Source organism: Haematobia irritans, chromosome 2 (assembly GCF_050003625.1).
Source record: "Haematobia irritans isolate KBUSLIRL chromosome 2, ASM5000362v1, whole genome shotgun sequence".
Classification (NCBI taxonomy): Eukaryota; Metazoa; Arthropoda; class Insecta; order Diptera; family Muscidae; genus Haematobia; species Haematobia irritans.
Genome location: NC_134398.1, coordinates 207,879,540 through 207,892,330, shown reverse-complemented (window position 1 = coordinate 207,892,330; position 12,791 = coordinate 207,879,540). Strand labels below are relative to the sequence as shown.

The 12,791-nt window shown below is 36.9% G+C and overlaps 1 long non-coding RNA gene across 1 annotated transcript in view; it reads right to left on the bottom strand.

The window, feature by feature from the left end:
* Nucleotides 1–12,683, bottom strand: part of LOC142227031 (uncharacterized) — a 170,556-nt gene extending 157,873 nt beyond the window's left edge. Inside the window, exon 1 of the long non-coding RNA XR_012719785.1 lies at nucleotides 12,557–12,683. This is a non-coding gene — a long non-coding RNA (uncharacterized LOC142227031). The remainder of the gene's footprint in view (nucleotides 1–12,556) is intronic.
* Between the last annotated feature and the right edge of the window lie 108 nt (nucleotides 12,684–12,791).

Genomic DNA, 12,791 nt, shown 5'->3' with positions numbered 1-12,791 from the left:
TAGAAAATTTTGTCAAAACTTTATTTCTATAGAAAATTTTGTCCAAATTTTATTTCTATAGAATATTTTGTCCAAATTTTATTTTTATAGAAAATTTTATCAAAATTTTATATTTATAGAAAATTTTGTTAACATTTTATTTCTATAGAAAATTTTGTCAAAATTTTATTCCTATAGAAAATTTTGCCAAAATATCATTTCTATAGAATTTTTTTTCAAAATTTTATTTCTATAAAAAATTTTGTAAAAATTTTATTTCTAAAGAAAATTTTGCCAAAATTTTATTTCTATAGAAAATTTTGTCCAAATTTTATTTCTATAGAAAATTTTCTTCAAATTTTATTTCTATAGACAATTTTGTCCAAATTTTGTTCCTAAAGAAAATTTTGTCAAAATTATAGAAAATTTTGTCAAAATTTTATTTCTATAAAAATTTTGTGAACATTTAACTCTATCGAAAATTTGTCGAAATTTACTTCTATAGAAAATTTTGTCAAAATTTTATTTCTATTGAAAATATTGTCAAAATTTTATTTCTATAGAAAAATTTGTTAAAATTTTATTTTTATAGAAAATCTTGTCCAAATTTATTTGTATGGAAAATTTTGTCCAAATTTTATTTCTATATAAAATTTTTTCAAAATTTTATTTCTATAGAAAATTTTTTGAAAATTTTATTTCTATAAGAAATTTTGTCAAATTTTGTTAAAATTTTATTTCCAAAGGAAATTTTGTCAAAAGTTTATTTCTATAGAAAATTTCAAAATTTTATACTTATAGAAAATTTTGCCAAAACTTTATTTTTATAGAAAATTTTGTCAACATATTATTTCTATAGAAAAATTTGTCAAAATTTTATTTCTAAAGACAATTTTATCAAAATGTTATTTCCATTGAAAATTTTGTCAAAATTTTATTTCTATAGAAAATTTTGTCAACATTTTTTTCTATAGAAAATTTTGTCAACATTTTATTTCTATAGAAAATTTTGTCACAATTTTATTTCTATAGAAAATTTTGTCAAAATTTTATTTCTATAGAAAATTTTGTCAAAATTTTATTTCTATAGAAAATTATGCCAAAATTTTATACTTATAGGAAACTTTGTCATAATGTTATTTCTATAAAAATTTTGTCAACATATTATTTCTATAGAAAAATTTGTCAACATTTTATTTCTATTGAAAATTTGGTCAACATTTTATTGCTATAGAAATATTTGTTAAAATTTTATTTTTGTAGAAAAATTTGTCAAAATTTTATTTCTATAGAAAAGTTTGTCAAAATTTTTTTCTATAGAAATTTTTGTCAAAATTTTATACTTATATTTTGTCAAAATTTTATTTCTTCAGAAAAATATTCTAAAAAATGTGTTTCTACAGATAATTTTGTCAAGATTTTATTTCCATAAAAAAATTGTCAAATTTTTATTTTTATAGCAAATGTTGTCAAAACTTCAATTCTATAGAAAATTTTGTCAACATTTTATTTCCATAAAACATTTTGTCAAAATTTTATTTCCATAAAAAATTTTGCCAAAATTTTATTTCCATAAAAAATTTTGCCAAAATTTTATTTCTATAGAAAATTTTGTCAAAATTTTATTTCTATAGAAAATTTTGTCAAAATTTTATTTGTATAGAAAATTTTGTCAACATTTTATTTCTATAGGAAATTTTGTCAAAATTTTATTTCCAAAGAATATTTTCTTCAAAATTTCAAAATTTTGCAAAATCTACCAAAACTTTTTTGGTAGAATTCTACCAACTATGGCAACCGTGATACAATTCCCTATTTGGGTAGGTGTAAAAGAATGTGTGCGTGTGCGGGTATGTGGGTGTTTATCACTTCTACTGTGTGTATTGTTGTAGTGAATGCCACAATAATAATGCATAATCAGCACCAGCAGCAACAAATAATAACAAAATGTTATGAATGTCTGAATATGGTTAAGCAAGTAAAAGGGAAATCCCAGAGCCGAAAAGTGTATCGCTTGCATGGAAGGGGCGAGAAATTCATTTTAGTTAAATCTATACCACCATATGTGAATTTCCGGTCCATAAGGATTTTATTTTGGTTTGAACTTCCCCCATAACCATTAAAAGCGTTGGCGACAATGGAACTCATTTGTGGTTGCAAATATCATGCAAAACTTATAGTAAGACTGAGGGTGGTAAGTCTGGCCATCATAGACTGTGTCAGTGGAGCAGTAATGAAAATCATATGAACAACACAGGGTGGCTGCTTTGTATTGTAACCAACTTCCGGTTGCTACTAATTCTAAACCACACGTCTGATAACTGACAAATTTATTTCAGTAAAAGACCATTTCATTGTTAACAAGCATACAAAAGTATTTTGATCAATTGCATTTAGAAATAAAGTCATTCGTGATGGAATTCAAGTGTGATTGGGTGGAAAACTTAACAAGTATATCGATTTTTAAAAGACATTTAAAGATATTTTTGTATAATGATACAATAATGCTCTTCATGTAATATAGTTTTCCATATTTGTATACCCTGTGCCACACTGTGGAACAGGATATTATAAGTTAAAGCATATGTTTCTGACACTCAGAAGGAGACGAGATAGATATATGGTGTCTTTGGAAATATTGCTCAGGACCAGCCCCTAAGTCGATCTAGCTATGCCCGTTTATCTGTGAACACATTTTTGTGATCAAAGTCTAGGTTGAAATTTTAGTCCAATCGACTCCAAATTTGGCATAAGAAATCGGTTCAGTTTTTGATAAAACTCCCATATATCTTTCACCCGATATCTACTAATATGAATTTCAGCTGGATTTGCTTAAAATTTCGCACAACGAGTGCAATTGATAGTGTCGTAAAGTGTGCTGAATTTGGTTGTAGTCGTTTCAGATTTAGATATAGCTCCCATATAAAGGGTGATTCTTTTGAAGTTAGGATTTTCATGCATTAGTATTTGACAGATCACGTGGGATTTCAGACATGGTGTCAAAGAGAAAGATGCTCAGTATGCTTTGACATTTCATCATGAATAGACTTACTAACGAGCAACGCTTGCAAATCATTGAATTTTATTACCAAAATCAGTGGCAGAAAATCCGCTTTTTTATCGACAAATTTTGTTCAGCGATGAGGCTCATTTCTGGTTGAATGGCTACGTAAATAAGCAAAATTGCCGCATTTGGAGTGAAGAGCAACCAGAAGCCGTTCAAGAACTGCCCATGCATCCCGAAAAATGCACTGTTTGGTGTGGTTTGTACGCTGGTGGAATCATTGGACCGTATTTTTTCAAAGATGCTGTTGGACGCAACGTTACGGTGAATGGCGATCGCTATCGTTCGATGCTAACAAACTTTTTGTTGCCAAAAATGGAAGAACTGAACTTGGTTGACATGTGGTTTCAACAAGATGGCGCTACATGCCACACAGCTCGCGATTCTATGGCCATTTTGAGGGAAAACTTCGGAGAACAATTCATCTCAAGAAATGGACCGGTAAGTTGGCCACCAAGATCATGCGATTTGACGCCTTTAGACTATTTTTTGTGGGGCTACGTCAAGTCTAAAGTCTACAGAAATAAGCCAGCAACTATTCCAGCTTTGGAAGACAACATTTCCGAAGAAATTCGGGCTATACCGGCCGAAATGCTCGAAAAAGTTGCCCAAAATTGGACTTTCCGAATGGACCACCTAAGACGCAGCCGCGGTCAACATTTAAATGAAATTATCTTCAAAAAGTAAATGTCATGGACCAATCTAACGTTTCAAATAAAGAACCGATGAGATTTTGCAAATTTTATGCGTTTTTTTAAAAAAAAGTTATCAAGCTCTTAACAAATCACCCTTTATATCCTTCGCCCGATTTACACTCATGTAACCACAGAGGCCAAAGTTTTACTTTGATTTACGTGAAACTTTGCATAGAATTAACGTTCTCGATATACATGCCAATTTTGGTTGAAATCGGTTCAGATTTAGATATAGCTCCTATAACAGATTGGCTAATAAGTCCCCGGTCTAACAAAGAAAAACACTTTTTTTGTCAAAACTCGTTTTTATTATTCAACATAGTTCCCTTCAAGAGCGATACAACGATTATAACGACCATCCAATTTTTTGATAACATTTTGGTGGTACTCCTTCGGTTTTGCTCAAAATAGGCCTCAGTTTCGGCGATCACTTATTCATTGCAGCAATTTTTTCCCTGCCAGCATCCTTTTGAGGTCTGAGAACAAGAAAAAGTCGCTGGTGGCCAGATCTGGAGAATACGGTGGGTGGGGAAGCAATTCGAAGCCCAATTCATAAATTTTTGCCATCGTTCCAAATGACTTGTGGCACGGTGCGTTGTCTTGGTGGAACAACACTTTTTTCTTCTTCATAGGGGGCCGCTTTGCCGCGATTTCGACCTTCAAACGCTCCAATAATGCCATATAATAGTCACTGTTGATGTTTTTTCCCTTCTCAAGATAATCGATAAAAAGTATTCCATGCGCATACCAAAAAACAGAGGCCATTACTTTGCCAGCGGACTTTACACGCTTCGGAGACGGTTCACCGGTCGCTGTCCACTCAGCCGACTGTCGATTGGACTCAGGAGTGTAGTGATGGAGCCATGTTTCATCCATTGTCAGATATCGACGGAAAAACTCGGTTGTATTACGAGTTAACAGCTGCAAACACCGCTCAGAATCATCAACACGTTGTTGTTTTTGGTCAAATGTGAGCTCGAGCGGCACCCATTTTGCACAGAGCTTCCTCATGTCCAAATATTGACGAATGATATGACCAACACGTTCCTTTTATATATTTAAGGCCTCTGCTATCCCGATCAATTTTATTTTACTGTCATTCAAAATCATTTTGTGGATTTTTTTGATGTTTTTGTCGGTAACCAACTCTTTTGGGCGTCCACTGCGTTCACCGTCCTCCGTGCTCATTTTGCATACCAATCAATTATTGTTGATTTCAACTTCTAATAAAGAGACGAACTTCTAATAAAGAGACGTATTTCAGCCACACTAGGACAAGCAAACATACAAAGGTATGTCAACAGAGGCACTCCCCAAGGAGGAGTTCTATCACCTCTTCTTTGAAAATGTTGCTATAAACAACCTTCTGGTTTCTCTAGAAAAAGAAAGGATAAAAGTGGTGGCATACGCAGATGATGTGGCGCTAGCAGTCAGGGGAAAATTCCCATCCACAATCAGAGATATTATACAAAGAGCTCTCCGGATGACTGAGAAATGGGCGAAAGATAATGGTCTTGGTGTAAATCCAGCAAAGACAGAAATAGTCATGTACTGCAAAGATCGCAAAACTCCCACGGTTAGGCCCATTTCCTTAGGGGGTACTGAAATTCCCTTTGGTGAGTGTGCAAAATACCTTGGCGTTATTTTGGACAGGAAGCTGAATTGTACTCGTGCAAAAAGGCAATAGGGAAAAAGTGGGGACTAAGACCAAAAATTGTGCATTGGCTATACACGGCAGTGGTTAGACCTATAATGCTATATGGTGTTGTAGTCTGGTGGCCGGCACTTCAGAAACCGACTTGTTTAGATAAAGTTCAGCGTATGGCGAGCTTATGTATCTCAGGCGCATTTAGTAAGACAGGAACAGACTCCCTTAATGTCATGCTACATCTATTGCCTTTAGACATTTTGGCTAAACAGTCAGCTGCAACAACGGCTGTGCGGTTGCGCGAGCTATCGCTGTGGTCGGAAAAAATGTACGGTCATAGTTCGGTCCTCAAAGTAATGCCAGATGTGCCTAACGTAGTGGATTACACCCTGGCAAAACCACTTTTCGACAAAAAGTTTGAAACTCTAATTCCCAACAGTGAGGCGTGGTGTACACAGACCCCGGGGAATAAAAGATATATAGATTTCTATACTGATGGCTCCAAATTGAATGGACAAGTGGGGTTCGGAGTATATTCTAAAAATCTGGAAATTCGAATAGCGAAAAGATTACCTAATCACTGTAGTGTTTTTCAGGCTGAAATATTGGCAATAAGAGAGGTGGAGAATTGGCTGAGAAGTAATGTTCCAACAAATATTGGCATTAATAAAGGGTGATTCTTTTGAGGTTAGGATTTTCATGCATTAGTATTTGACAGATCACGTGGGATTTCAGACATGGTGTCAAAGAGAAAGATGCTCAGTATGCTTTGACATTTCATCATGAATAGGCTTACTAACGAGCAACGCTTGCAAATCATTGAATTTTATTACCAAAATCAGTGGCAGAAAATCCGCTTTTTTATCGACAAATTTTGTTCAGCGATGAGGCTCATTTCTGGTTGAATGGCTACGTAAATAAGCAAAATTGCCGCATTTGGAGTGAAGAGCAACCAGAAGCCGTTCAAGAACTGCCCATGCATCCCGAAAAATGCACTGTTTGGTGTGGTTTGTACGCTGGTGGAATCATTGGACCGTATTTTTTCAAAGATGCTGTTGGACGCAACGTTACGGTGAATGGCGATCGCTATCGTTCGATGCTAACAAACTTTTTGTTGCCAAAAATGGAAGAACTGAACTTGGTTGACATGTGGTTTCAACAAGATGGCGCTACATGCCACACAGCTCGCGATTCTATGGCCATTTTGAGGGAAAACTTCGGAGAACAATTCATCTCAAGAAATGGACCGGTAAGTTGGCCACCAAGATCATGCGATTTGACGCCTTTAGACTATTTTTTGTGGGGCTACGTCAAGTCTAAAGTCTACAGAAATAAGCCAGCAACTATTCCAGCTTTGGAAGACAACATTTCCGAAGAAATTCGGGCTATTCCGGCCGAAATGCTCGAAAAAGTTGCCCAAAATTGGACTTTCCGAATGGACCACCTAAGACGCAGCCGCGGTCAACATTTAAATGAAATTATCTTCAAAAAGTAAATGTCATGGACCAATCTAACATTTCAAATAAAGAACCGATGAGATTTTGCAAATTTTATGCGTTTTTTTAAAAAAAAAAGTTATCAAGCTCTTAACAAATCACCCTTTATATACTCAGACAGTCAACCTGCAATAAAATCCTTGGACTCTGTGTTCCTTAACTCAAAAACGGCCATAGACTGCCGCAAATCTTTCAACGAGATGGCTGAGCAGTACAATATTTACCTAATATGGGTGCCTGGCCATAGGAACATACCGGGGAACTGTGAAGCAGATATGTTAGCAAGGCTAGGAACTACCTTACATATTCCAGGGGAACTAGAATCTGTTGGTATGCCTCTGGCCACCTGCAAGCTCTTACTGCGTGAGAAGGCTGTTATGATGACCAATATTCGATGGGAAAATTGCAAGGTTTGTAACGACACCAAGCAAATATGGCCCCATTTAAACTTAAACCGCACACTAGATATGCTAGTGTTCTCAAGGCGTCAGATAGCACTCCTAATATCTGTATAACGGGTCGCTGCATGATAGGCGAATTTGCAAAAACTATAGGTGCGAAGTATAATGACTATTGTATAAGCTGTCATGACTTGGAGGAAAAGGAATCAATTAAACACCTCTTGTGTGAGTGTCCTGCTTTTTGTGTAAGGCGTAAGCGAATTTTAGGAGCATATAGCTTTAGATTACTGGCTGACCTGGAAAACGTTAACTTAAGCAGTTTGTTAATGTTTTTGGAGCAATCTGGTTGGTTCCACAAAAGTAAATAATAGAGAAGGTTCAGTGGTTAAGACTAGAAGTGCCCATATGTAATAGGTACTTTTAGTTAAATGTGGTATCACAATGGACTGAATAGTCTAAGTGAGCCTGAAATTTAATCGGGCTGCCACTTTAACCTAACCTAACCTAACCTATTGTTGATTTCCCTGGGGCAGAGTCCGGAAACTCATTATCATGCCAAGTTTTTGCTTCCACCATATTTTTCCCCTACAGAAAACAGTATTTTATCAAAACACGAAATTCCTTTTTTTCCATTTTTTTTTTTCACAATAACAAAAGTTGGTTCTCAAAAGACGCTCTGTCTCACAAACTAATTGATTTACATACGTAAAATTTTGACACGAATCATTTGAAGGTTGGTACTATATAAAAATAAAGGGTGATACGGTCAAAATTTGGTCAATATAAACTTGACGTATTTCTTTCAATTTTGCATTTAAAAAACCTGAACGCCCCTCATTTTGAAGGTGTGTGTGTGTAGAATGTTGCTCCTATTTTGATTTTGGAATTCACTCTTCAGTTGTCAAAATGCCGTCCACGCAAGAAGAGCAGCATATCAAAATTTTGCTCGCGCATCGCGAAAATCCGAGCTACTCGCACGCAAAGCTGGCAAAATCGCTAAAAGTTGCCAAATCAACGGTTACAAATGTAATTAAAGTGTTTGGGGAACGTTTGTCGACAGCCAGGAAGTCTGGATCGGGGGGAAATCGAAAACCGGAAGCTGCTGAGACGACAAAGAGAGTTGCCGGTAGTTTCAAGCGAAACCCTAACCTCTCTCTCTCCGAGATGCCGCAAATAAGCTGGGTGTATCGTCTACAACCGTGCATCGAGCCAAAAAACGAGCCGGACTATCGGCTTACAAGAAGGTAGTGACTCCAAGTCGCGATGATAAATAAAATACGACGGCCAAAGCGCGATCCCGGAGGCTGTACACGACGATGTTTGACTGCGTGGTAATGGACGACGAAACCTACGTCAAAGCCGACTACAAACAGCTTCCGGGACAGGAGTTTTATACGGCAAAAGGAAGGGGAAAGGTAGCAGATATTTTCAAGCACATAAAACTGTCAAAGTTCGCAAAGAAATGTCGGGTTTGGCAAGCCATCTGTACCTGTGTCTTGAAAAGCAGCATTTTCATAGCTTCCGGGACTGTCAACGTGAAAGAGTGTTTGAATAAACGTCTGCTGCCTTTCCTGAAGAAACACGGTTGTTCCGTACTGTTTTGGCCGGATTTGGCATCTTGCCATTACGGTAAAAAGGCCATGGAGTGGTACGCCGCCAACAACGTGCAGGTGGTTCCCAAGGACAAGAACCCTCCCAACACGCCAGAGCTCCGCTCAATTGAGAAATACTGGGCTATTGTCAAGCGGAACCTAAAGAAGACAAAAAAAAACTGCTAAGGACGAGCAGCAGTTCAAGGCAAACTGGCTTTCTGCGGCGAAGAAGGTGGACAAGGTGGCTGTCCAAAATCTGATGGCAGGTGTCAAGCGTGAGGCCCGGCAATTCGGATTTGGAAAAGCGAAAGCCTAACTGAATATTTTTCCTGAATTTTATACTAATTGAACTTGAAAAAGAAATTTAATTTGATTTTTTAAATAAACGATTTCACCGATTTACACGCGTTTTCCCTTGACCAAATTTTGACCGTATCACCCTTTAAACATCGAATTTGGAATCACATAATGGCTGCTTTACCTCCTGAGAGGTGTACATTTTCCTTGCCGTTCACGAATACTGGAGTTGACTTTGCCGGGCCGTTTGATGTGGAGACCTCCAAGCTTCGGACAGCAAAACTCCAAAAGGGTTATGCTGCGATATTTGTTTGTTTATCCACTAGAGCAATTCACTTGGAAGCATGCTCTGAACTCTCCTCTGAGGCCTTTCTGGACACCTTCAATCGATTTGTAGGGCGTCGAGGATTTCCAAGAAAGATGTTCTCAGATAATGGAACAAATTTCGTAGATGCTAGTCGATCTTTGCGAGAGGAATACAAAAATTTTCTTAAGTACTGCGAGAAATCGGTGATCGTGAAGTATGGGATACATGGATTCTCTTGGCACTTCATCCCACCGCACGCTGCTCATATGGGGGGATTGTAGGAGGCAGCCGTCAACGATATGAAGGCACATCGAAGGAAAGTTGCAGGCAATGCCAAGTTCACATTTGAAGAATTTTCCACGTTGATCGTAAGAATTGAGAGTGTATTGAATTCGAGACCTTTGTCACCATTCAGCGAAAACCCATCTGATTTGATTCCATTGACTCTCGGTCATTTGCTTAGAGGTGCACTTTTAATGGCGATTCCTGAAAAATATTCAGATGATATTTCCATAATGAACCGCTGTCAAAAGCCAAAGTCGTTGCAAAACACATTCGCTAGGCGGTGTAAGAATGAATATGTTTGTGAATTGCAAAAAAGATATAATGGAAATCGGCCCAGAGTAACTTGAAGACTGCCGATTTTGTAATCATTAGGAAAGACAACCTTCCACCTACTGAGTGGTGTCTTGGGAGATTAGTAAAAATCTTTACAGGAAAGGATTCTAAAGTTCGTGTCGCAGAAGTGCGTACACAGAACGGAGTAATCACTCGCTCCCTCTTTAAACTGTGTATTGCCTCATAATAAAAGTCCATCCTTACTGTTCAGGCATTAAATAAACTTTACCTTTTCAGCACTTCACGAAGCGTACCCAAATGTCGTATCTGCCAGGATAGATATTTCCTAAAATATTGTCCTACGAAGAGAAGTAATAAAAGAAAATGGGTTCTGCTACAACTGTTTGTGTACCTCTCATTCTCGACACTGGTGCCCACCCAGAAATACCTGCGTTGCGTGTCAATGCCATCACCATACTCCTATTCACATGGACAAATCTCAGAAGACTTCTCGCTCCGGCTACCAACCATCGGCCAATCGCCCCAATCTTCAAGGCTCCGACAATCTAACACGTTCAAGATCTAGACGTAACTGGCCTGCAGCTGTCAATAGATCGTCCATCAGCCGTCGTAGCAGTCGTTCTTATTTATGCGAACGCATAAGCCATCGCCCCGTGACACACGCATTTTCGTACAATGTGTGATGTAAAGGGTGATTTGTTAAGAGCTTGATAACTTTTTTTTTAAAAAAAAACGCATAAAATTTGCAAAATCTCATCGGTTCTTTATTTGAAACGTTAGATTGGTCCATGACATTTACTTTTTGAAGATAATTTCATTTAAATGTTGACCGCGGCTGCGTCTTAGGTGGTCCATTCGGAAAGTCCAATTTTGGGCAACTTTTTCGAGCATTTCGGCCGGAATAGCCCGAATTTCTTCGGAAATGTTGTCTTCCAAAGCTGGAATAGTTGCTGGCTTATTTCTGTAGACTTTAGACTTGACGTAGCCCCACAAAAAATAGTCTAAAGGCGTCAAATCGCATGATCTTGGTGGCCAACTTACCGGTCCATTTCTTGAGATGAATTGTTCTCCGAAGTTTTCCCTCAAAATGGCCATAGAATCGCGAGCTGTGTGGCATGTAGCGCCATCTTGTTGAAACCACATGTCAACCAAGTTCAGTTCTTCCATTTTTGGCAACAAAAAGTTTGTTACCATCGAACGATAGCGATCGCCATTCACCGTAACGTTGCGTCCAACAGCATCTTTGAAAAAATACGGTCCAATGATTCCACCAGCGTACAAACCACACCAAACAGTGCATTTTTCGGGATGCATGGGCAGTTCTTGAACGGCTTCTGGTTGCTCTTCACTCCAAATGCGGCAATTTTGCTTATTTACGTAGCCATTCAACCAGAAATGAGCCTCATCGCTGAACAAAATTTGTCGATAAAAAAGCGGATTTTCTGCCAACTTTTCTAGGGCCCATTCACTGAAAATTCGACGTTGTGGCTCGTTAGTAAGTCTATTCATGATGAAATGTCAAAGCATACTGAGCATCTTTCTCTTTGATCTAAATCTTAACCGATTTACCGAATTTGGCATTCACAGTTAGTATATTAATTCTACTCCCTTTGCACAATTTCACGTAAATCGAAATAAACTATTGGTCTCTGGGGTCATATGTCAAAGACACCATGTATCTAGCTCGTCTCCCTCTGGGTGTTGCAAACATATGCACTTACTTATAGAACCATGTTCCACATTTACTCTGTTACATTACATATCAGCCACCCTGTTTTTCTTGGGATATTCAAATTTACGACTGCTAAATTACCAAGACAACATGCAATTTGATTCCGCATTCATTGGCAAATGTCACAGATTTTCGTCATGCATACACACACACATACAAATCCTTATTTGCAACCATTGCAAGGCATTGAAGTACGTTTTTAGTTCTTACTCCATTTGAGTTTGTATTAGTTTTGATATTTATGCTCATATGAGACAATAGCAAATGAATTGGAAAGCTGAAATTCCAAATTTTCATATTAAAATTTTTATAATTTTTAACATTTACACATAATATATATCCGATATATTCTTTCGGAAGATCTGCTCTAGTTCGATTTTGCTATTGCTCCCAATCTATCGATAGATACACAATTGTAACTTTTCATTAATAATTTTGTTGTCAAGTTTAAATTTTCACCCAGAGATATAAGAGCTTATAGGCGACCTCCTAACGAAGAAAACTATGAACAAATGTATTCCACCTGGAACAGTTCCGTCACCTTTACATTCGGATAAGGCTATAAAATACATCGGACTTTGATTGGACACGAAGAAAAGTCCCAATAGCATTTACTTTTTTAATAAAAATTTCATCAACATTTTGGAATATCAAAATTTAATTTAAATTAAAGAACATTTTTATATGTACGAGCTAGTACCATCACAAAATTGCTTATATTCGATCTTTGCTGATTGATATCTAAGATGTGTTTTTTGTTTTTTACCTGTTAACTGAGTTTTTCCCAATGCTTCCTCTAACTCCCATCTTTCTTAGTTGAATTATTAGCTCGAAAAGTGTCAATTTCGATATTGAAATTTAATTTGCGGTATTATTGCCACTCCTCATTTACGGTATCTAAAAACGAAACATGAAACCAATGAAACACACATTTGTACCAATAAGACTGCCTACACCAAGGTAGCATTAGATCCTGATTATGGTTAACACATGGTAAAAAT